Genomic DNA, 26552 nt, shown 5'->3' on the forward strand with positions numbered 1-26552 from the left:
GATATTTAGATATTTGATTTTAATCTAATCAACACACTCCCATTTCAGATGATTGGTAAGAGTAGTACACTAGACATATATTTGTTTGTCATGCTTATTTTACTCAATAGTTCCTGCATTGTACAGTTTTTCTCATTTATACTGAATTCTATTGTTAATTATACAATTACATAATTATGTACAATTACATAATGATTATACTGATTCAGCAATGCAGTCGAATGAAAAAGGTGTCCTGCTTTATGGTGAAATACCCATCGATGATTAATTTTAAAAGCATACCTCAGGCTTTCATTTAAGGCATCAATGTTAAAAGGGAACAATCATAATCTATTTTTTTTTAAAGCGGGCTATTTCTGCTAGAGTCAGTGTTATATTCCTTTACATTAAAATCTGCTGAAAATTAGTATATGAATTTTCATCTCCTCTTTGGGCATCTGCAGGAACAAATATTCCATTGATTAAAATTTTGAAATACTGGTATGTAAAAAATATATGTTATTTTTCTTTTTACCAGTTTCTTGCTTGTAGAAATTTATAATAGAAATATTAAAATGGAAAAACTCGTAGTCAAAAGAACTGGATGGAAATCTTAGCTAAACTGCTAAGTAGCTGAATGACTTTAGGCAAGTCATTTCACTTCTCAGAACTTCAGTTTCCTTATAGTCAAGTGGAAATAATACTACCAATGCCAGAGTACTATTGTGGGAAAAAAATCATTATTTGAAAGTAATATATAGACCCCAAAGCACTCTGCACACTTAAAGCATAATAACCAGGGAATTAAATGGCTGGTTTGCTAAAATTCAGTCTCAAAGTTTTAATTTGTTTGTTTAAAATGATGGTAACATCAACTGTGAATGAGAGCTTTGCAATCATCCAAGCCACAGTCCAGAAACTGAGTTTTTGCCTGAGCAGAACTCAGTTATAAATATCTGTCTTTGGATTTGACATTCAATTCTGAAATGAATCGAACATGCTTCAGAATTTTAATCTGACATCCAAGAGCTGAAACTCTGAAAGCAGATAAAACATTTTCGAAAAAAGCAACCTGCTAATCTCAAGTGACTTTTAATTCCAACTCTGATTATTCAATATAGAAAATACATCTTCAGATAAAAACCCATTTCTGAAAATTCATCTCCAAAGCTTTTACATAATCTAAGTTGGAAATAAAATGTATCTATATTTTATGTTAAGGGAAAATAAAACACTGAAATTAATCATTTTAAAAAATATTTTAAACAGGCATAAACTTTGTTAAAGAATATTACATGACATCAACTTTGAATGTGATTCTGCAAATAATAAAGCCATGGGAATAAATAAGAGATTTATTTATAGTTGCCCTTTTTGGACACTACAAATCATATGCATTAAAATTGCTCATTCCTGCCTATGAACTCTGAACATGATTTCAGTTTGAAATCAAAGCTGAGGAAATTTGCTTTTCTGCTTTTAAATGGATATCTGCTTTAGGGATTGCACATTGAAGGAGTATACCTAAGCTCACATGTAAAAATAAAAATATATATTGTATATAGATTTTTTAGTTCTGAATTTTGCAGTTACTTACTATTTTCTTCTTTTCAATTAAATCTTGCATGCTGCCAATACTTATATGTCTAAGCTACCAATCTAGTTATGAACACTAACTGGGGGAGGAAGAGCAGAGGAGTTTAGCTATGAAAATTTTCAAACACTCTCAGATGCAGAGAGAACAGGTCAATGAGCCTCCACATATCCATCACTCGGATTTAACAATATAAAGAATTTGCCACATTTACATCATCTCTTCTTTACTGTTTTGCTGAAACCTTTTAAAGCAAAGCTCAGACTTCAGACACACTTCAGCTTATATCTCTTAAATGGATAGACAATTTCTTACATAACTACAATGTTATTTCGACCATTCTAAAGCTGCCAGTGGTTCCTTGATTTCATCTGTTACCCAGTTCACAAGCAAAGTTTCCTAATTGCTTCAAAAGTCACATCAGAGTTGGTATGTTCAAGTTAGAATCCAAACAAAGCCTACACATTCTATTTGGTATCCCTTCCTTTCTTTCATTACATATTTCTTCAGTGTCTATTTCTTGCTAGGTGCTTTTGTATTTATTACCTAATCTCAAAATATCCTCAGGAGGTAATGTGGCAAATACAAGCACTTTTCTACTAAAACTTGCGCATTCTCCTTCATGCTATGGAGTTGTTGCTAGGAAGTAGCTGCTCACTGAAGCCTTGCCAAGGAGTGATTATATGAACCATAATGATCAAGGTTGATCTAAAGTATTTTCCAGTGCTTTAGACCAAGTTTCTCCTGGCATGGGGTAGAGACAGGCTCCAATGACAAGTGTCCCCAGTAACTTCCCCTTACCTAGATGTACTCCCTGCAACGTGGTATGAGGGCATATTTGGTAGTGTATACACTCCCAAGACAAAGTTCCCAACTCTCTCCTGTGTTAAGATGCCATGTCACATTTCAATTACGTAACTTCTAGCATTTTATTGTAGTCATGTCTATCTTCAACCCATTACACAGTAAATCCCAATGGTAGAGAAATTATGCCTAATTCAATTTTGAACCTCTAGGGCTTATCATGGCACCTACCATATAAAAATTTGTAAAATAAAAAATGAAACGGAACAATTACACATCACACTTTTAGAGTGTGTGTTAAGAGGTAGGCATATCATTTATCTGAGAGGACATCTTCTAATGCATTTACACAAAATCACAGCACTATGGAGGAACTAAGAAATGGAAAGTAGCAATATATAAAATTACAGAACATCTGACAGAAACAAAGGGTGGCAGAAGGAAACAGTCTGAGAAAATTTTATACTTTCAAGTAAGAAATTGCTATGAAATACTAAAATATAAAGCAAACCAAATTATAGTTAAGATGTCATGGATCCATCACTTAATCTTTGCATGGGAATATCTCTGGTCGATTAGCAGTTAAGCTATTTCTTAGTATTACCAGGGCTGAGATAACGTAATTCAAATCATTGTTTAACAATCTTTATTGTTTAAGAAGCCTACCCCAAATCCTTTACACTTCAGCTTAAGCATATTTCTTCTTATTTCATCATAAGAGGTAAGCAGCTGGCTGCCATGCTAACCAGATCTCTTTATATACTCTGAGACCCTCCAAATATGTACTGCTTATTCCAATCTTTAAAATAGACAACCCTCTTCACACTCTTCCTTATGCATCCTGTTGGGCATGTTCATTTATGTAATTCATCATTTTAAATCATCCATTTAAAATGCTACATTCCTTAGCTTCACCTCTTTCTAAACCCCTTCTGTTAATGTCTCCAGTCCCATTTACTACATTAATTCCTTCCCCCTCTCAAATTCACATTCTCTGCTCTCTACATCTTAACAGAAGGGCTATTTTAGATAATAATTTACCCTACATTTCATCCCTTCATTTGAAGTATCCAATGATAAAATTAAAACAGTCCCAATCAGAATCATGAAACCAACCTTAAAACAGTCTCCATCTGTCTTGGGAAGATTTGCCTTGCTCTAGATGTGTTGATGAATTTTTAGCACAAATTAAACCTCACAGACTCATTCCTCAAGTATTTCTACAAGTGTTCTGTGTTCTACCATTATGTCACCCTCTGATACTTTAGAATGGTACAGCTGTTTTGAAGCTGAATGACAGCAATTCAAACAGCCAGGCTTACAACTTATAAAACTGGGGGAAATTTCTGGGAGGTAAAGTGACTGGTCCCAGAGAAGGAGTGTTCTCCATGATACTATGCTGCTTGTTATAAAGTTTGCTGTTCTGCTTTATTTTACTGCTACCCAAAAGGTTGGGCAGATAAAACTACCAGTAAAATGGAATTTAAAATAAAATGTATTTGCCAGCCTTAGAAACTAACAATAAATAACAAAAACGCAATAGCTAAGCCTTATTTATACAGCACTGACTGCGTGCTTTAACAGTAAATTAACTCATTCAACAGTTGACACATTCAATCTTTAGAATACTGTTGCGAGGGAAACATTTTTATCATCCTCATGTTACGAGGAAGAAACTGAGGCCAGAGAGTTTAAGTAACTTGCCCAAAGTCATACATGATTGGGATGAAATTAAAATTCAGAGAATCTGGCTTCCGAGTCAGTGTTGTTCATCATGACCTTTATTATATTATAAATAGTTCAGTAGATTAATCTTTGTGACACAGGGCATATGTCTTCTAACGTAACACGTTTTTAGTAAATATGAACATTTCCACAGTAATGTTTCATTATACTTAACAAAAAATAGAAAAAAATAATCAACATGGCATTAATGTGCCACCCATGGGAAGCAATAAACTGCTGAGAACATTTTCACTACTGCATGACTATATATGCCTGATTTTGAACAAAACTGTTTTTAAACCTTAAAAACAGTCTTAATGTAAACATCAGCTGTTTATATAAAATTACTTTAAAGACTCACATAATGTTTAGACCAATTTTCTTGTCTAATTAATGGAACAGCTCAGAGGTAGAAGCACGATATTAAAAAATAAGATTTATAAACTGTGCATATTTTGCACATTATCATTATTTGACCATGACCAACATAAATGCTACAAATCCCAATGGACAGAACAATCAATCAGCAAATATCAGTAGCATTTACTGAGTGCAAAGCCCTGGACTAGATTCTATAAAGCATCAAAGAAAGATAATTCTGATGTAAAGAGGCTCAGCCCCTTTCTTAAAAAAAAATACAGCCAGTAACAGCATCTGCTGAGAGCTAAACATCCAACTTAGTTGGGATCTTTCAATTATAAGGGTAAAAATTCACTCAGGTTACGCTACATAATGGAGATTGATTACAAGCCTGTATCTGGAAATAAGAAAGATAGGAGTTTCCACCACACAACCAGAGCATCCAAGAACAAGAACTCAGCTCAGGCTTAGAGAGACAGAAAAGGGTTCAAGATTGAAGGTCATTTGGGATCCAAAGCAGCTCTGGCAACTGTGTTACCAACACAAGTCTGTTTATCCCTGCTCTGTTTATCATCATCTTTACTTCTCTCCAACACTGGGTTTTGTTTTCAACTGCTTCCCTCTCTCTGTGTAGCCCACTCAAAGATGCCCAGAAAGGGAATCTTATTGTCAATTTTGCTACTACCACTTTTGCCGGGCTGAGCTTTCTCACAAATACCACCTTCAGCATCACCAGAAGATGTACTCACATAGAGGGAAGACCTCTTCACTTGACCTAGACCTCCTGAAACCATGGAGCCACTATCAACATCTGAGGGACTCAGAGACTCAACTGCTCCTAAGAAATCTGGACCAGTGTTAAGAATACAGCAATTAGAATGCCAGTGGGATTGCTCCAGTTTCTTACTCAGAGCCTGATTTCCATAACATGACATACACAGTCTGTGGGAGGCAAGATGATAATATGGCATAAACGTTTTCATGATCTACAGGAGCCTGAATGGAGTAGTGGGGGAGAAGGTACTCTAAAGGCATATTGCCTGTGTTCGAATTTAACTCTGATGCTTACAAGGTATGTGACCATGTGCAAGCTATTTAACCTATCTGTACCTCAGTTTTCTTGTCTAGAAAAATCGAGATAATGGTAGTCTCTCCTTCACAGGATTGTTATGAGGATAAAAGAAATAAATCATTCAAAGAGCAGGATGTGCTGGGCACACAGTGAGCACTTGACGAATTTTAGCTATTATTTTCTTACTACTTGGAACACACCTTATCAATTCTATCCCTTGTGACTCCACAGCACAAAACTCCTATTCAAACATATTATGCTCCTTCGTGCCTCTGTTCTTACCTACTGCCTGGATCTTCTTCCCCTAGTACTTTCTAATGAAGCCCTTCTCATTCCTCAAAGTTCAGAACAAATTGCCTTTTGGAGCAATGCCCTCTGTGATTGGTAATCTCCAGAGGGGCTTCCAACAATTCTTCCAATTCAATATACTCATGACACTCCTCTCATTAAGAGGTGGGCAATTCAATTCCCTCATGTTGAATCTGGCCTTGGGACTGGCTTGGACTACAGAATGAGGTAAAAGTGACATTCTGGAACTCCCAAGCCTAGGCTATAAGAGAATTCTCAGTCTTCACTTCCTGTTCTTGGAACCCGGCCACCGTACTAGGAAAAAACCATGCCATATGGAGAGGTTATATGGGGAGAACCAAGGCGTACTGGTTAAACACCCCAGATTAGTTCCCAGCCTATGCCAGGACCAACCCTCAGCCATGTGAATGAAACATCTTAGACGGTCCAGCCCAGCCAAGTCCCAAATGAATGCAACTCTAGACATCATCACATACTCAGTAGATTTTAGCCCATAGATGTGTAAGGCATAATATAATGATTGTGGTTTCAAGCCACTAAGTTTTGGGTTGTTATAGCAATATGAAACCAAAACACCATTCATGAAACTCCTGGACAGGGTAGGTATTTCTTAGACTAAGCTCTCATAATTCTAATCTGTAACTTAACAAACTATATTATTATAATTATTTATTTTTATGTCTGTGTCTTCTCCTGAGGGTTTCAAGGCTAGTAACCATGAACTTAAGGGGGAAAAAAAGAACTTTTTCAGAATTACTCTCAGGAGAAGTAATGGAATGTACAATGGCTAGAATAAAGGTATAACAAAGTAGAAAAATTCTGAAGTTGCTCCCAGCCTATCATTTTGGCAAACTCTAACTCTTCGAAGATTTGAAGTTATAGAAAGGGTAAGATTTGTCACCCCAACATGATGATCAAAGGACTTAATATCTATATTTAACACCCTGTTTACTATACCACCAGAGCCCTTTTCTGATGAGAAAGAGAGAAGGAGGGGGGAGAGAGAGAGAGAGAGAGAGAGAGAATGAAAATAAAAACAAAAGAGAGAAAGTGGCCAAAGTTAACCAACATTGTTTTTTTTTTTTTTTTAATTTTTTTAGAAGAAGAAGAAGGAGAGGGGACTGGGTAATAGAGTGGTTTTAAATATGGACTCTGAAGCCAGACAGCCTGGATTTTCATTCACCTTCACAGCCTGGGTTTGAATCCCAGCTATAGGTTTATGTGGCAAATTACCTAACTTGTCTGTGCCTCAGTTTCCTTATTTATAAAATGGAAATAATGAGCGTTCCTACTTCATAGGGTCCAGTTAAGGATTAAATGAATATGTAAAAAACATAGAATGGTGCCTGGCATTCAGTAAGACCTATATAAGGGTTAGCTGCTACTGCTGCTGTTCCTCCTCCTTCTGCTACTATAAAGACACAGTAACAAAGGCAGTGTCATTTTACATAATGGATAGACAAAGAGGACACTAGAGCTCTACAATAAATAGTACTTGGACAATTAGCTCTCTAACTTATTATGCTAGACATAAAAAAAATTCCAGAGAGAATTTCGCTTTTAAAACACAAAAACTTCGTAACATTTAGAGGAAAATGTGGGAGAGTATCTTTAATAGCTTGGCTTAGAGGGAAAAATATCTTAAACCTGATGTAAAAGCAGAAATCATTAATGAAGATTGTTAAATTTAACCATACTAAAAATTTTAAATTTTGTACCAACAAACAGACAAAAAAATGTCATAAACAATGTTAAAAGACAAGCCAGAAACTGGGAAAATAAATTTATCCAGATTCATGTCCAAAATATATAAAGAACTCATTCTAATCAATAATAAAAAGCAAATAACCCAATACAAAATGTACAAGATGATAAACAAGCTATTTGCATAAGGAAAAACCGAACAGTTAATAACATAATAAAATTATGAGACAACATGCCCCTCAATTTTAAATAATAGGATATTTTATGCTTCGTAATTGGCTCCTTGTCTGCCTGGACCCTCAGCTAAAGTTACCTTTTGAATAAGAAGAGGGAGAGGTTGGTGAGGCAGGGAGGTCATGAAGGGAAGCCTAGGCTCCCTTAACCCCCAGAATTTTTCCATCCCAGTCTTTCCAGATAAGGCTGAGTAGAGCCGTTAACCTTTCAATAATGTAACCTGATATTTTACATCATTACATTTTTGCACCCCACTTATCACATATTGGTAATGTTTTGTAACAAGGACATCTTACTTAAGGCTCAACACAGTTGTAAGACATTCTCACATGTTAACTCAGAAAAACCCCACAATGTAGGTATGATTATTATTCCTGATTTGCCAATGAGCCACAAAATGGTGGCAAGCCCAAGGTCGCCCAGAAGAGTCCGAATTTAAAACCAAGTTATCTGGCTTTAACATCCAGCTCTTAACCCAATACTATCATTGCCTCCAAACATATGATACGTGAAAAGAGGCTCAATCTCACTAGTAATCAGGGAACTGCAAAACTGCAAAATTCAATTGCACACCACATACAGAACGGCAGAACATTTAAAAGTCTAACAATGAGTACCATGAGGATGTAGAGCAATACATCCATATTAGAGCAGTACATCCATGTAGAGCAGTACATCCAACAATACATGTAGAGCAATGGCAATCCATACACTTCTAGAGGGCTTATAAATTGGTACAAACACTATCAGGAGGCATTTGGAAGATATGTATTCTTAATGACAGAGCAGTTTCACTTCTAGGTATACGGTTGAGAAAATACTTGCCAAGGAAATAAGGAGAGAAATGTTCACTTCTACCGTGTTTGTATTGGTAAATATATAAGAACTATATATATTATTTACATTTATATAAATGTCTATAAGTGAATGACTAGATAATTTTGGTATATTCACACAATGGAATGCTATTCAACAGCTGAAACGAATAAGTTGAAATGACTAGCTTTATCATAGATAAATCCTAAAATTATAATGTCAAATTAAACAGTAAATTAAAGAATAAGGCTGGACGCTGTGGCTCACATCTATAACCCCAGCACTTTGGGAGGCCGAGGCGGGCGGATCACCTGAGGTCAGGAGTTCGAGACCAGCCTGGCCAACATGGTAAAACCCCATCTCTACTAAAAATACAAAAATTAGCCAGGCGTGGTGGCATATGCCTGTAGTCCCAGCTACTTGGGAGGCTGAGGCCAGAGAATCACTTGAACCCAGGGGGCAGAGGTTGCAGTGAGCCAAGATCTCACCACTGCACTCCAGCCTGGGTGACAGAGGGAGACTCCATCCCCCCACCAAAAAAAAGGAAAGAGAAAAAAACAAAACAGGCGCGGTGGCTCACGCCTGTAATCCCAGCACTTAGAGGGGCCGAGGAGGGCGGATCACGAGGTCAGGAGATCGAGACAATCCTGGCTAACAAGATAAAACCCCGTCTCTACTAAAAATACAAAAAATTAGCCGGGCTTGGTGGCGGGTGCCTGTAAGTCCCAGCTACTCAGGAGACTGAAGCAGGAGAATGGCGTGAACCCGGGAGGCGGAGCTTGCAGTGAGCCGAGATCATGCCACTTCACTCCAGCCTGGGCGACAGAGCGAGGCTCCGTCTCAAAAAATAAATAAATAAAAATAAACAAATAAACAAATAAAGAATAATACAGCAGGCTGCCATTTATATAAAGTTAACATACAAATATCATTTATAATATCGTATATAATTATTATTATTATTTTTTAAGACAGAGTCTTGCTCTGTCTCCTAGGCTGGAGTGCAGTGACCTGATCTCAGCTCACTGCAAGCTCCACCTCTCGGGTTCACGCCATTCTCCTGCCTCAGCCTCCCCAGCAACTGGGACTACAGGCGCCCGCCGCCACGCCTGGCTAATTTTTTGTATTTTTAGTAGAGACGGGGTTTCACCGTGTTAGTCAGGATGGTCTCTATCTCCTGACCTTGTAATCTGCCCGCCTTGGCCTCCCAAAGTGTTGGGATTACAGGCGTGAGCCACCGCGCCCGGCCTATAATTCTTAAATGATACATGCATGCAAAGTAAAGTGCACACTCAAGAATGGAGATGGTACACACTAAATTCAAAGTTATGGTTACCCGTGGAGAGAAAGGGATAAGGCAAAGGCATACAGGAACCTCAGCTGTAGCTGTAATGTAGTGCTGGCCCCCCCAAAAAAGAACAAAGGCAAATATGTTGAGGTTTAATAAAATTGGCTGGCAGGTGCATGGTGGTAATCTAGTTTGTATACTTGTCTCTATATTTAAAGTATTTTATAATAAAAATATAAAAACAAATGAAGTGTGGTAAAACAGAGAACATTCCAAAAATAAATGACAAAAAGGAGATTTACATATATTTCAACTTAGACCTTTTTTGAGAAACATTGCTTTACAGGAGTATCTGTTACTGTGTCTAGGCCCTTAACTTTGATGGGTCCTGCCTCCCTTTAGAGCTTTAACAAAATAAATTGTTTCTACTACAGCAATAACATTACAGCTTTGCAAAAAACAACAAAACACATATTAATGGAAAATAAAGTCAGTGGCAACGTGTTTATGAAAATATCAGCAATGTGTTCGTCCTAACCTGTAAAAATATGCCATAGGACAGACAGATAACAACAGGTGAAATAGATAAATGAAGTATTCTTTAACTACCATTTAATAGAGAATTGGTAGTTTGTCCTCCATGCAGAAGAGAAAACATTCAGGATTAATAATTCTGAATCAGGTTGATAGCTGTCAAGCTGTGATTACTGCCTCTAGAATATGAAAACATAAAAGCTCAGAGTCAAAGAAAAAAATCACTTAGTATCCATGTATTAATTTACTGGCCTCTTACTTTGTTCATTTATATTACACCATCTAAGTTTCAGGAAAAAGTAATCTAATCTGAGATTCAGTTACATAGAAGGACAGATCAAGAAGTATGGCATGTAAAGAACTTTGCCTCATGAAGAGAACTCATAAAGAGTTTCAGTAAAACTCTCTCTATCTTTGCATTTCTTGCCATTGAGTTATGCTCTATTACCTTTATAGCTTATTCTATCTTGTATCTCTTCATATTCACGTGCAAACATAGTAATGCCAAACTTAACTACTCATTAAAATGGCAATCTAAATTACATGAAACATGGCCAAAGAAATCTACACATAAGACCCAAGAACAATCAAAATACAAAGCACAGAGTTCTATCCTTGAGTCTTATGTTACATACAGTGCTAAAAAATTTAGTCATAGATTCAACTACAGACAAAAGGTGTTTAAAAAGACATAAGTATGACATCTGGAAGTATCATTAAAGAAACATGGGAAGAATACAAATTTATTACAGAAATTTTGAAAAACCTAATGAGTCACGTGGGACATGAGCAAAAAATCCATCGTATCTAAATAACTCACAAAAATGCTATAGTACTTATGATGATTCACAATGAATCATGGCCCTGAATTATCGAGAAAAAAAATTGTATTTGTTCAGTGTACTTTAAGAACTGTGGGGAAATGACTTTAAGTCACTGATTCTAACATTCATCCAGAAAAATAAATATGTAAGCATATTCTGAAAAAAATAACATTTGTCTTATCAGTTTTAAGATACAATGTAATGAGATAATAATGAAAAGAGTGAGGTAATACCACAAAAACAGCCAGACCAATGGAACAGAATTATCTTCAAACAGAAAGATTGATATATGTCAGTAATCTATGAAAAGGGAACATCAGGAGTCAATATGTAATTATCTAATAAATGTTACTGAAATACTTGGTCAACTATTTTGAATACTGTCTTCTTAGGGGGATTTATAATCTCATCTGAAACTATATATCAAATAAATTCCAGATAGGAAGAGCTTTTAAAAAAAAATTTTAAGTGACTGTTTTATAAAGGAAGGACATTAAGCATAGAGAAAAATGACTTTAAAAAGAAAAGAAAAAGACAATTTCAAAATGCAAATACATTTTTATAATTATAAAAGTAATTTGTGAGAAATTCTGAAATCTTGAAATGCATATAAAAATAAACAAGAAAGTTTGTTGATTTTCCTATCAAGAGAAAATACTGTTACATTTCAGAATATGTTCTTTTTTTAGTATGTGTTTATATATATTAACACAGATATATATATCAAAAAAATCACAAAAATTATTCCACGAATGGGACTGTAGTTGCCTTGTAATTTAAAGTTTTTAAATTCTACATTAAGGAGCTTGTTCCGTGTAAATAAATATGGATATACACTGTCATCATCATCATCATCATCATTTCCAATGGCTACAAAATATCTTATTCTATTAAAATACTTTATTCTATTAAAATAAAACATTTGTAAGTAAACACAAATAAAACCAATTTTCTCTTTCAACTACTGGTGTAAAAGTCAATTTTGGTTGTTTTCTTTTCCAAGATGGTGGGATAGAGGCTTTTAACATGCCTCGGCCTTTTGGAAATAGCAAGATAGTGAATAAATATTAACTGTGAGCTTTCATTCAAGAAGGAAAATGGGAATATAAGAAGTCAAACTGTCTCTCCTCACTGAAGATATAATTTTATACCTAGAAAACCCTACGGACTCCATCAAAAGATTCCCAGAACTGATAGATGACTTCAGTTAAAGTTTCAGAGACAAAATCAATGTACAAAAATCAGTAGCATTTCAATACACCAATAATGTTCAAGCTGAGAGCCAAATCAAGAATGCAATCTCATTTACAATAGCCACACAAACAAAAAAGTAAAATACCTAGGAATACATCTAACCAAGGATCTAAAAGATTTTCATAGGGATAACTTCAAAACACTGCTGAAAGAAATCAGAGATGGTACAAATGGAAAAATATTCCATGATCATGGTTTAGAAGAATTAATATTGCTAAAATGACCATACCACCCAAAACATTCTACAGATTCTACATGAATTCTATCCCACTACCAGCATCAGTTTTCACAGAACTAAAAAGAACTATTATTACATTCATATGGAACAAAAAAAAAATCCCAAATATTGAAAGCAACCCTAAGCAAAAAGAACAAAGTCATAGATATTGCATTACCTGACTTCAAACTATACTATATGGCTGTAATAACCAAAACAGTGTGGTACAAAAACAGATACATAGTCAATGTAACTGAATAGAGAACCCAGAAATAAAGCTGCACACCTACAGCCTTTTGATCTTTGACAAAGTTGACAAAAATAAGCAATGGGAAAAGGACTCCCTATTCAGTAAATGGTGCTGGGATAGCTGGCTAGCCATACGAAGAAGAATAAAACTGGACCCCTACATTTTAACATATACAAAAATTACCACGATGTGGATTATTTAAATGTAAGACCTCAAACAATAAGACTCCTAGAAAAAAACCTAGGAAACACCATTCTGGACATTGGCCTTGGGAAAAAAATTTATGACTAAATCCTCAAAAGCAACTGCCACAAAAAAAAAAAAAAAAAAAAAAAAAAATTGACAAGTGGGACCTAATTAAAATAAAGACCTTCTGCACAGCAAAAGAAACTATCAACAGAATAAACAGACAACCTACAGAAGGGAAGAACTTATTTATAAACTATGCATCTGACAAATGTCTAATATCCAGTCTATGTGGAACTTAATTGAACAAGGAAAAAATAACCCATTTAAAAATGGGCAAAAGACATGAACAGACATTTCTCAAAAGAAGACATACAGATGGCCAATAAACTATGAAAAATGCTCAATATCACTAATCATCAGAGAAATGCAAATTAAAACCACAATGACAACACCATGTCACACCAATCAGAACAGCTATTATTAAAAAGTCAAAAACCAACAGGTTCAGGCAGGGTTGCAGAGAAACGCGAATGCTTATACACTGTTGGAGGGAATGTAAATTCGTTCAGCAATTGTGGAAGGCAGTTTGGAGGTTTCTCAAAAAACCTAAAACAGAACTACTATTTAACCCAGCAGTCCCAATACTGGGTATCTAGTCAAAAGAAAAGAAATTGTTCTACCAAAAACAATGATGTGCTCACATGTTCATTGCAGCACTATTCACAATAGCAAAGACATGGAATTCAAATTAGGTGCCCATCAATGGTGGATTGGATAAAGAAATGTGGTACACATACATCATGGAATACTATGTGGCCATAAAAAAGGAATGAAATCATGTGTTTTGCCACAATATGGATGCAGCTGGAGGCCATTAATCTAAGTGAAGTAACACACGAACTGAAAACCAAATATTGCATGTTCTCACTTATAAGTGGGAGTTAAACATTAGGTACTCATGGAAATAAAGATGGCAACAATAAAAACTGGCAACCACTGGAGCACAGAGGGAGAGAAGGGGGAAAGGGTTGACAAACTATTGAGTACTATGCTCAGTACCTAATGACCTTACTGAATGTACTAGAAAGTATCAACAACAAAGCACATTTGTGTATTTCCAAAGATTATCTCTATGTATTTATTTTACTTTCTTTGAAAGCTAGTAAAGTTTGATTTTTTAAAATATTTCTTAGTCATTAATATTTCTTCTTTTCTAAGTTATTCCTTCATGTTCTTTGATCAATGTTCTATTTGGAATTTTAAAAATTGACTTGTAAGAGAGCTCTCCTATAATAGTCACAAAATTACTAGTTTCCATATTTTTTATAAATATTTTTTTCTGCTTGTCATTTGTATTTTATCTTTAATTTTTATTGTGTGGAAGATTTCAAATTAGTCACATTTAAAAATATTTACTGGTTTCTACCTTTATTGACATACTGATAAAGATCATCACTAACTCATGATTATATACACATCTACTTAGATTCTTTCACATGCTCTTATGCCTTGTGGGGTTTTTAACATTTAAATCTTTAGTCTCCTTGAAATTTATTTCGGTATGACATATGAGAAAGAATTCGAACAGTGTTTGCCTCCAGATTTGGACATTTGTCCCCAATGTATTAAATGCCTTAAACTTATACCAGTTTATTATATTTACTTGGTTCTGTTTTGGGGCTTCCAATTTTGTGGTCAATTTAATTTTAAATTGGTCATTTGACTCCTAAAACTTTTAATTAATAAATGCATGAAAGTAAAACACAGAAAACTGGAAAAAATTATTACAGCCACTATGACAGATAAATGGTTGACAACAATAATATGATAAATCATACAAGTCAACAAAAAACTACCAAAACGTCTTTGGGGAATGTGGAAGATGGGTAAAGGATAAGCAGAAAATTCATAATAGAAAAATAAATGACTACTGTAAGCATGATAAAGTGACATTCACCCTGTAGTAGTCAAATAAATGTTTAAAAAATTAGATAACACTTATTAAATTGTCCAATTAGCAAGGACTGTCTCATAAAGCAACTTTAAAAATCTCTCCAAAGTTAAGAATCTCAGGAGAAAGGCATTCTTACACTTCCCAGCAGGCATATAAATTGGCAGAATGATTTTTAAAAACAATCTGGCAGGAGCAAACAAGAGTCATAAAACAGTATACATCCTTTGACTCAGCAATTTCCTTCAGACTCTAGCCTAGAAAATAATGTGGAATGTAGTAAAAGATTTATATACAAAGATATTCACCTTAGTTTTATTTAAATCAAAAATAGAAAGTAGGTTTAAAAAATCCAGTAAAATATTGAATATAGAAATCATAGCGTAACCACAGTATCGAATATTCTAGCTATTTAAAATAGTTCTTTACGAACCTGTTTAACAGCATGTGGAAAGTGTTACAAAGTTATGTGAATGAGGCAGGCCCAGTGTTTCTGGGGGGGTTATGGGCAGGCCCTGGGGGTCTCCAGGGACCTTGCAGGCAAAAGGGGTTGGGAAGTGAGGGGCCGGCTGTGCTCACCACGCAGGGCCTTCCTTGGCACCCAGCCTTGTGGAGCAGCCAGCATGTCACACATGCTCCTGCACCTCCACAGCAGCTGGCAGGTGGACCAGGCCATCCTCCCAGGGAAGGATGGCAAGGTTGTCGTTCGCTTTGGCCATGACCGGGAGCCCACATGCATGAAAATGGACAAGGTCTTGTACAGCATCGAGAAGGTTCAATATTTTGCAGTTATTTTTCTTGTGGATATTACCAAAGTACCTGACTTCAACAAAATGTATGAGTTATATGATCCATGCACTATCATGTTTTTCTCCAGGAACAAGCACATCATGGTTGTCTTGGGGACTGGCAACAACAAGATTAACTGGACCATGGAGGACAGGCGGGAGATGGTCGACATCATAGAGACCGTGGACCATAAGGCCCTCAATGGCGGCGGCCTGGTCTTGTCTCCAAAAACTACTTCACCAAGTACAGATACTGAGGTGCCCTCAGGCTGTGTGGATAAATGCTGTGGAGGCCTTTTCATGTGGAAACCTTTTAAACTATTTCAAGCCTTTGGAAAAGTATATGAAGCTCCAGTGCTGGAGGATTTCTGAGACACAATTTATTACATGACCTTAACTAGCTGAAATAAACACATGAAAAAAATAATAATACTGATCTTAATGGAATACAAGGAAGATTTTTAAAGTGTATATATAGTTGCATCACAGTTGGTAAAAATGCATATAAAAAAACTTGAGTAAACACATAATGATCATCATGGGTGATTATGATTTTCTTCATTCTTCATTTCCTTATTTCTAAACTACTTCACAATATGTCTCTATCGTTTTTGTCTAGTTAGATGGGAATACAAACTGGGGAAAGGCCTGTGTTTTCAAAATGGGAAAAGCTATGAGCAAACAAATCTATGAGCTGGGAGAAGCAACAGAGGGAGGGAGAGGACAAAGGCTTAAAAGAAAGGAACAATGAATGTCACCAGGATCCTGCAGAAAAGAGACATCAAGAGAACAGGTTGAGAGACTTGTCTAGGAGGGACATCTTTCCTTTGATACCTGTGAGGAGGAAGTACTGGAGAGGTGCAAATACAGATCGATTTATGTGCAGGTAATGGGAGCAGAACATTCACTGAACTCAGAGATGTTCACTTTTACTACCTAAGTCAAGCATGAGGCAAGCTCATCAGCTGAGACTGAAATAGAACTTGAGAAGAGTGATAAAGATTATGAAAACTGAATGGGAGCAGGAGTTAATTAAAAATAGGGAAAAGAACTATACTAGTATTTCTGTTTACCTAAACATGTCAGGATCATGAAATTATTTTGTCTCAGGAACCAAATACAGTTACTATCTTCTTTACCAGAGAACAATTATTTTAACATATCTGTGCCATACCTTGATTGATTGCTTGATTCATTGATTTAGATTCTTTGATTCATTCAACACTAGTCTAGTGCTTAAACAGGTCACTAATGCCCTCCACATTTGCAAATTCAGTGGTCAATTCACAGTCCTCATGCTATTTGACATTTGTTATGTGTTACAGTACACACTTATGAATCCTTCATTCTTGAAAATTATAATATATTTGTTTCTAGGACACCACTCTACTGTACTATTAACCCTTCTTAGATGCCTTTGCTGGTACCTTTTCATCTATCTGATTATACATGTTTAAATGCTCCAAGGCTCAGTCTCCATGACTCTTACATCCATTTATTCACAAGATGATCTCATTCAGGCTCTTATCTTTAAATACGTTTGTACCCTGACGACTTACATGTAACACACACATACTCACACACACATACACCTGCAGATTCAATCTCTCACCTAAACTTCAGACTCAGTCAGAACTGCCTACTCTACTTGAAAGTTCATCAATTTTCTAAGAAGCAGTCCCCACCCCAAGTACTCCTCATCCCCAAATCACCCATTTAAGTAAACGGAAACTTCATTCATCAAGCCGTTCAGGCTAAAAACCTTGGAATCATCAATGGGTCTCCATTTATTTTTGCCCACTTCAAATAGAGCTGCAAATTCTATTTACTCTGTTTTCAAAATATACCAGGATCTAACCACTTCTCTCCACTTTCATTCTAATTGAAGCCACAGTCATTTCTCCTCTGGAATGCCTTGGTCCCCCACCTCCAAGGGACCCTCTCCCTCATCGGTTATGCCCCCACAGTCTGTTCTCCCCACTGTAATGGGAGTGATTCTTTAAAAACAAATATAAGTTAGATCATGTCACTCTTCTGCTCACAAGTCTCTAATGACTTCATATTTCACTTACAGTAAAAACCAAAGTCCTTATAAAGACCTTAAGGCCCTACCTGATCAGGCTTCCTGGGAGGAGGGCAGAGAGCAGGAGGATCTTCTGCCTAGGTTTCCAAATGGGAGACAATTTATAGAAACACTATACCTAGTGGGGGCTTCCTCAAATAGAAGTTCAATGTTTGTCCTAGGTACAGTTACCTAACGTTTTCTTATCTAACTAGTAAGACTAAGAAAGTGACTGAATAAAATAAATATCTAAATAAAAGCTCACATTTTTAAACATGAAATTTCAGAAATATTAGTGATTCCTTTCAGAATATAATGTCTTTTACTCTAATTGCCATTCTGTCATCTCATTTAACTTTTCAAAAGATATGCACCAACAGGCCAGTGTGGTTTATGGAAGATTTTTTTCCCTTTTTCTTCTTCATTAGTAACAAAATCCCAGAAGTATGATTTCCAGATTCTCTTCAAGAAACAAACATCTGCTGTGTCCCGAATGTTGCTTTCCAATCTTTTACACATTGTGTAAAAGCTTCATTGTGAATAACACTGGGCATTTTCGATGTTCTGTTGAAAATGGAAGAAGGACAAATATCTGTCCTTATATATTCACAAACAGAAAGCTCTCGATTTCAGAAAGGCAAGCAAGCTGCCTACCTTTTCGTTGTCTCCTAAATTGTATCACTGTTCTTTTGCATAGTGTTTATTATTATAATCAATGAAAGCAAGTAACAGAAAGTAGCACAAAGTGACATAAGAACATTGATCTACAATTTGGCAAAATAGAGAATTGTTTCTTGAATTTAATGATCTATTATTTGCCAATTTCCCATTTGACCCTGTAGACACACCAAGTATATATTAAAAGGCAATTTTCTTATCTATTTATATAATCTCTCGACTTTCACTTTCACATATTAAAGCCGAGTAAGTCCATGAAGTTTTGTTAAACTACATGCAAATAATAAAAGTGAGCCAGTATCAGAACAATTAATTTCACTCCAAATGTAATCACATGAAATAATTGGTCTGAGTCACCCACCTTTAAGTTAAAGATCAAGAGAATGTAAACCAAAGGCAGAAAAGTCAGAGGTCAGCGACAAAACACTGGGGAAGAAAAGAAAGCCAAAGCTTAACTGTGTGTGAGTAGGCATTACTGTCTGTGTGTGTAACCCTGTGTGTGTGTGTGTGTGTGTCAATCTGAATGGGTCTATGTGGTTATGTTCACATGACTGGCTGTGTGTGTGTCTGCATGTCAGCTTCAGCATGTGCGAGTGTCTGTGTGTTGGCCTGCAGGAGACAGTGTGAGTTTATGTGTGTCAATCTGAGAAAGAGAAAGTGCATGCGCATATGTACTTTTCCCCTTAGAAAAGTGGGTAGAACACTGTTGGCTACACAAATTTTTATGTTGTATAGGTGTGCCAGCCTGAGCAAGAGTGTGTGTGTTCATGTATGTATCAGCTTGAACAAGCAACCATGTATGGGGAGAAGGGAGAAGACTGTGTGTGGCAGACTGAATGTGTGTGTGAATGGGTGTGTAGTATGTTGTATGTGTGTAATATGTGGTGTGTGTCAGCCCAAGTGAGTGTGTGCATGTGTGGGTGTGCGTATGTCAGCATATATCTGGGAGGAAGAACTAGAGAGACTTTATTTCCCTGGATCCTATGTGGTAGGAGAGATTTCTTAGAAAATCATACAAGTGCCGTTTTATTAAAATTTGCCTTTCTGACATAATGACAGGTCCCTCCAAGTATGTTAATTAACCTCAGTAGAAACTAGGTGTGAAAAATACCCTAAAATGATTTAAAAATACCCTAAAATGATTTAAAAATAGGGAAAAGAACTATACTAGTATTTCTGTTTACCTAAACATGTCAGGATCATGAAATTATTTTGTCTCAGGAACCAAATACAGTTACTATCTTCTTTACCAGAGAACAATTATTTTAACATATCTGTGCCATACCTTGATTGATTGCTTGATTCATTGATTTAGATTCTTTGATTCATTCAACACTAGTCTAGTGCTTAAACAGGTCACTAATGCCCTCCACATTTGCAAATTCAGTGGTCAATTCACAGTCCTCATGCTATTTGACATTTGTTATGTGTTACAGTACACACTTATGAATCCTTCATTCTTGAAAATTATAATATATTTGTTTCTAGGACACCACTCTACTGTACTATTAACCCTTCTTAGATGCCTTAAGTGCCTGGAACACAGTGGCCTCCCTCATGACATCACCTCCCCCTCCACCACATCATCCACCTGTCACCCACAGGCCTTAGCACTTCCTGGGATGCCCCACAGGACTCAGAGTGGACCTGCCACTGTGCTTCATAACCCGTAACTCTGGGTGAGACCTCTCCGCCCCTTCCAAGCCTTGAAACTTCATTCCTTCTTGGCCAACCTAATTCAATGCTCTCCCAGAGGACAAATAGAGACACTCTTTGCTTTTCCCCTTGAAAAGGTGGGTAGAACACCGTGAGGTGCTCAGGCCCTCAGAAACTTGAGGATGGCCTTATGGCTTTCAGTCTGTCGTAGTCATTGTTGAGATGATGGTGTCCAAACCTCAAGGACACGTCAAAGGTCTTTAGGCCTCTCCTTTCTGGGAAGATGGGGAAAAGGTACATTTTAGTCAACAGTAGCCATGTTGTCAAATTCTATTATTACACTATTTTTGTCTTGCTTTACAGATTTCCTGGATACACTGTAGTATATGATTATATTATACATTTTTCAAATTAACAGTTAGACATATTGCACCAGGTACTTCCCCTAACAAAGTATCTGGAGATAGATGGAAATTATAGCACATTTTTTAAAGATGTTACTAGCACACTGTCGAAAATAAGTTTATCTTATGCTTCCAGACTTTTCAAACACCCTTAGAAAGTATATGTATGTACATGTATATGTGAATATGTGTGTGTATGTGTGTGTATATATACATACATTTTTATATTGCTCATATTTTTTTCATTGATATGTTTTCTTAAGTGGTAAGACCTTTTTAAAATGAAAGTTTGGTAATTTTCTATAATAGCTACTTAAAAACCTCTTTTCCAGTTTACTATGTGCCTTTGGTTTTGTTAATGTGGAATAACATGCAGAAGATTTCATTACTCAATTTTTAAGTATATTTGCATAAAGTTACATAGGTATTTGCATACTTCGTAATCTTCTCTGACTCTGACTATAGCCCTTTTCTCATTTCTAAATTTGTTGATTTGTATTTTCTCCTTCTCCTTCTCTTTTTAAAATTCAGTTTACCAAATGTTTATTTCATTGTTTGATTTTAAACCAGGCTTAATCGGTTCTATCATTTTTCCATCTTCTAACATTAAATTCTGTGTTTTATCTTTACTCTTAACATACTCTTATCTGCCTAAGTTCTGTTTATTGGTATTACTTTGTTTCAGGATTTTTTTTTTCCTCCCAATTGTCTAGAATTTAATGTTTCACTCATTTTTAAATTATATTTTTAAATAATAAAATCTCTTAGAGTGATGAATTTTTCTATAAATATGCATTTGTCTGCCAAGCATAATTTTGACATGAAACTTACTTCTTTGATTATTTTCTTAAAAGGCTAGTATTGTATTTTTTATTTCCTTACTTACTATAAGGAATGTCCTTATAGTAATGAATTTACAGGGTTTTACAAGAGAAGATAAATAGTGGATGTTTGCTTTTTCTTGTAAATATTCTAGGTCAGAAAAACGAGTTTTGTAAATGGCAGTTCTAGCTAAGACATTAAAACCTTAATGATACTATTAGCTATTGATAAGTCTACACTTACTATGCCACATTTATTTTTTATATTCCTATTCTAGAAATAATGGCATAATTTCCTATTTGTGCACTTCAGAGCAACTTATCAAAACTAATAAAATTTGAATGGAACTTTTGACAAAAGTTTTCAATGAATACTTTTTTCTTTTTCCGACTCGAAGTACCTATTAAAGAAAAACTGCTAATCTTTACAGGTAGTCCTCGAATCTTCCTGCAGTTGACCAGTGGATAAAAACTCCCAAGTGTCAGGGCACAGGGCATTCTCTCTCACATTGCCATGTCCTCCTCTTTTTCCAACTATCTATATCACTTCTTAAGTAGTCATCATAAATGGAGTCATTTGGGGCAATTAAAAAGATCCTTGTGAGTGAATTTCTTTAAAGCCATTTAATATCAGAAACGCTCATATTACCCATTAAAAATACCCTCTCAGACATTTGTATTCCCTCCAACAAAGGATGCAGTGGGGAGTTCAGGAGATTGAGAACAAGGTAGGAGCTGCAGAGAAAATTAATAAAGCCTCCAAATGACAGTTTGGTTCTTTTGCATTTTATACCACACCCCTTGGTTTAAAAGCCATAAATAAAACTAAAAACAATACTCTTGAGTAATGACTTTTACTTTTGTTGAGGACACTTCACAGTTTCCCAGGAGATTCTTCAGGCCTATGACAGAGATCTAAATAAGAAGCAATTTTAAGATGTCATTCCTTATCTAGCCATTTTACCAAGACATGCTTTACCCAAGATAGACTAAATGACAACCTGTTTCCCACCTTAGTACATGTCAGATAAACTAGCATTCTCAGTTCTGCCTTGACTCTAGATTGCAGAATATGATTAATGATATATCCGAGCAGAAGCCCCCAAGGAAAACATCATCTCTTAATTCTGACTATCCTAATGAAATCGTATAGTTCATAATTCATTAATCTGACTGCAGTGACAAAAATAGGATGCAAGAAAAAAAAGTACTTCTATAGTGTCCAAAGAGACAAAGCTGAGATAATTCATCAGCAATAGCATATGCTTAAATTTCGCTATGTTCTGCTGCATAGTGCAAGGTTTTCTGTAAAAAAGTAACAGCAAGAAACACATTATGTTCCTCTTTTTGAAGAAAATGATCCCCTTCAAAGAAGCCAACAGAATTCTTATTTAAAATATTCTTGTTTCTCCAAGAAAAAAATGTCCTACACAATAGGTTCCTAAAATATAAATTTTATTAAGGCAGTAAGTTAAATAAGAGTCCACTGAGCACAGGCTTTTGTCCTTCTTTTTCTTAGTCTTCCCTTAGAGGAAGATTGCCTGTCATGCTCTTAACCATACATTTTCTAAGTGCGAGGTCATTTCACTATTTAGTTTCTTAAATTAGTGGAGCTTAATGTATCACTTCACCTAAAACTAGCTGTTATAAAAGGCAATATACTAACGTGTAAAACACATTGCTTTTTCTAAAGCACTTAGCATTCAAAAATAAATACTATCATTTAATGATGGTAATAATGATGAAAATTATAATATTCTATCTGATTCAACATATTCTTAATTATCAGCAGCAACAGCAGCAACATAGACCTTGGTGGTCAACAGAGTCTGATGGAATCCTGCACTCACAGAAAGTGCCACTCCTAAATTGTGGAGGACATTTGCACTGTGAATGTCATCTCCATATCATGAACCTAAAGACCCTTCCCCTAGACTTTTGAATTTTAATTTGTAACTGAGGCTGGCATGTGATTACCACTTGGGTACAGAGGTAGCAAACCTACACATCTCCCCCTTAAGGAAAAGTCCAAAGAGCCCAGATCATTAAGCCTTAAAAAGTGAAGTCATTGGAATACCTTTTTCCATTCTAAAGAATTATTCTTTGCACACAAAAATAAACACATAATAATAGGAACTCTATGCTTATGGGAGTAAGCCATCCATTACATATAAGGCATACCAGTCCTGGACTTTTTATAGAAATTTTCTGTAAAAACAGCTATAAAGATGTCAAAGTTCTATTAGTTATTATATTACTTTGAACGTTGTGATGGATACAAAGCAGGTTTAAGGTTTTGTTTGGAAATTTTCATCTAAAGATGGGTTCTCTTCTTTTGGGAGGGGAGAAAAACAGCAAGTGTTCAAGAGCTCAAAATTCATGCTGAATCAAAGATAACTTTGCACTGGTCATAAAGTTCTAGCCAAAGAAATATCCTAATTCACTAACCTTGGTTCCATGAGTGAGATTAAGTAGTTGAGGTGATAAAGTGAGACCTACTCTTCTGCCTGGTCTTATCCCTGCATATCAAATTCTTCAGTTACCATAAAATACCACATAGAACTGCTATGCCATATTACAAAGCTGCAGCACAAGTTTCACAAACAGGTGAATTTTAATTCTAGATTAAAAAGATGAAAATGCTTGCTATGTCTCAACATAGCAAGTTTAATTTTATACCTACTTTTCTTTTCCAGGCTATCCAAGGTCACAAAGCTAAGCTCATTTATAAATCCTCCTTTGCCTTTTGTCAAAATTTGGTTCACTATCAAGTAACATTTTCCTTAATGCAAATTTTTATTTGTTCCCATTGTTTCAGTACAGAGGCATTCGTAGATAACTTTTCTTATATTTTACTGTTCATCCTTCTCTACCTCCATGACCCGACATCCAACTCTAAGATCTTCCTCTGTCAGTCATTGAAATAGCATGTCATTCTTCTTCTCAAAAATGATGGTTTCCAAATATTTGAAAACACAATGGTTTGCAGTTATTTTTAAGTCTTGCTTCAGCTAGAAGTTTTTTGGTTGCAAGTAACTGAAACTCAAACTTAAAAGTCTTGAGCAATTAAAGGTATTTATTAGTTCGTGTAATGACAAATTCCAGTGACAGGGTTTAGCTTCATCCAGCTGAACAGTGTTACCAAGACTATCTTCATACCTTAGTATGAAGATCTTAGATGTTGTATTCACCCTAAGGCTTTTTAAAAATCTTTCTTTTTGTTTTTTCTTTTTCTTTTTTTTTTTCTTTTTTTTTTTTTTTTTTGAGACGGAGTCTCGCTCTGTCGCCCAGGCTGGAGTGCAGTGGCGCAATCTCCGCTCACTGCAAGCTCCGCCTCCCGGGTTCACGCCATTCTCCTGCCTCAGCCTCCTGAGTAACTGGGACTACAGGTGCCCGCCACCACGCCCGGCTAATTTTTTGTACTTTTAGTACAGACGGGGTTTCACCGTGTTAGCCAGGATAGTCTCGATCTCCTGACCTCGTGATCCGCCTGTCTCAGCCTCCCAAAGTGTTGGGATTACAGGCGTGAGCCACTAGGCCCGGCCTTTAAAAATCTTTAGATGGTCTCCCCTACCTCCTAAGGGTACAAGTTCAACTACTTCCAGCAGGAAAGTCAGAGCCTGTTTTTATAGCAGCTCTATTAAAATGCTAGTATCTAGTCCAGTTGTGCGTGTCTGGTCCATGTGACCATCACTAAAAAGATATCACTGTGGCGGCTGGGCGCGGTGGCTCACGCCTGTAATCCCAGCACTTTGGGAGGCCAAGACAGGCGGATCACGAGGTCAGGAGATCGAGCCATCCTGGCTAACACGATGAAACCCCGTCTCTACTAAAAATACAAAAAAATTAGCGGGGCGTAGTGGCGGATGCCTGTAGTCCCAGCTACTCGGGAGGCTGAGGCAGCAGAATGGCGTGAACCCGGGAGGCGGAGCTTGCACTGAGCCGAGATGGAGCCTCTGCACTCCAGCCTGGGCGACAGAGTGAGACTCCATCTCAAAAAATAAAAATAAAAATAAATCACTGTGGCTAAAGGGATGGGGTACACTGATGCTCAAACCAATGAGAGCCCTTTTGGAGCTGGAAGAGAAGTCTGTTACCCAAATTGTTCAGAAAATTTGGGGCACTGTACTTTGGAAGGAGAAAGGGTGCTTGAGAGTCAGACAACAAATGTTAACTACAAAAGTAAATCCTTGACATTTATCAGATTGTGACTCTTCTGTACTTTCTATGTTTTAGAATATCCTACACAGAACAGCATAGCATTCACTATACAGTTGGTGCAATATCAATAATGACATTAGTAAAACATAAAAATACAGAGAATAAGTGCTTCCTAATGCAATACATTTCAAAATGACGAGAAGAAAATAAAATTTGCGAATAATATTTAAATAAACTTGGCACTTTAAATACTCATTGTGAACATAGGTCTGTGTTTGTTTTGTTTAATTTTGTTTTTTCATTTCCAAAGCACCATATATTTTGAACACATATGGAAGGGCATATGGTTCCCTAATATCTTAAGTGTGACTTCATCATTTTATTGGAGAATTTTTTAAAAGTTAAAAATGCAAATTTTAAACAGGGTGGCCATATATGCTAGCTTGCCGAGGAGATGCCTGGTTAATGCTTTGCTCTTATGTGGGTAGTCTGATTTTAAAACAAACAAACATTTTGGCAACATGTATATCATATTCTTAAAGAAATTTGAGACACGGGAAGTACCTAATCAAATAAAAGTGAAGTTAAATAGGCATACTCTTTGTGTAAGCAAAGAGATAGTTCAATTTATCATGTAGTAAGAAACACAGCACTGCTTCTAATGTACGAAAGAAAATTCATTTGAAGCCACAGCTGTTGTGCTTTAGGGATTTGGATTAAAACTCATTATTATCTTTCTGTTAATACTCTTCCCTGGACCAATCAGTGGTCATATGGTGTTTACAGACCCTGAACACTGAACTGACTTGAATGGCCTTTGTATTACAATACAATCAGATTATGTCTAATCTAAATGCTGTGTGTCCTTTATAGGACAG

General features: G+C 36.1%; 1 protein-coding gene and 1 pseudogene across 1 annotated transcript in view; one reads left to right on the plus strand and one right to left on the minus strand.

Moving 5' to 3' along the window:
* Positions 1-26552, minus strand: part of LOC105499530 (zinc finger protein 385B) — a 415582-nt gene that overhangs the window by 353622 nt on the left and 35408 nt on the right. The gene's annotated exons all lie outside the window — the stretch shown is intronic.
* On the plus strand, positions 15728-16149 carry LOC139357162 (thioredoxin-like protein 4A pseudogene; annotated as a pseudogene).

The sequence above is a fragment of the Macaca nemestrina genome, chromosome 11 (assembly GCF_043159975.1).
Source record: "Macaca nemestrina isolate mMacNem1 chromosome 11, mMacNem.hap1, whole genome shotgun sequence".
NCBI lineage: Eukaryota > Metazoa > Chordata > Mammalia > Primates > Cercopithecidae > Macaca > Macaca nemestrina.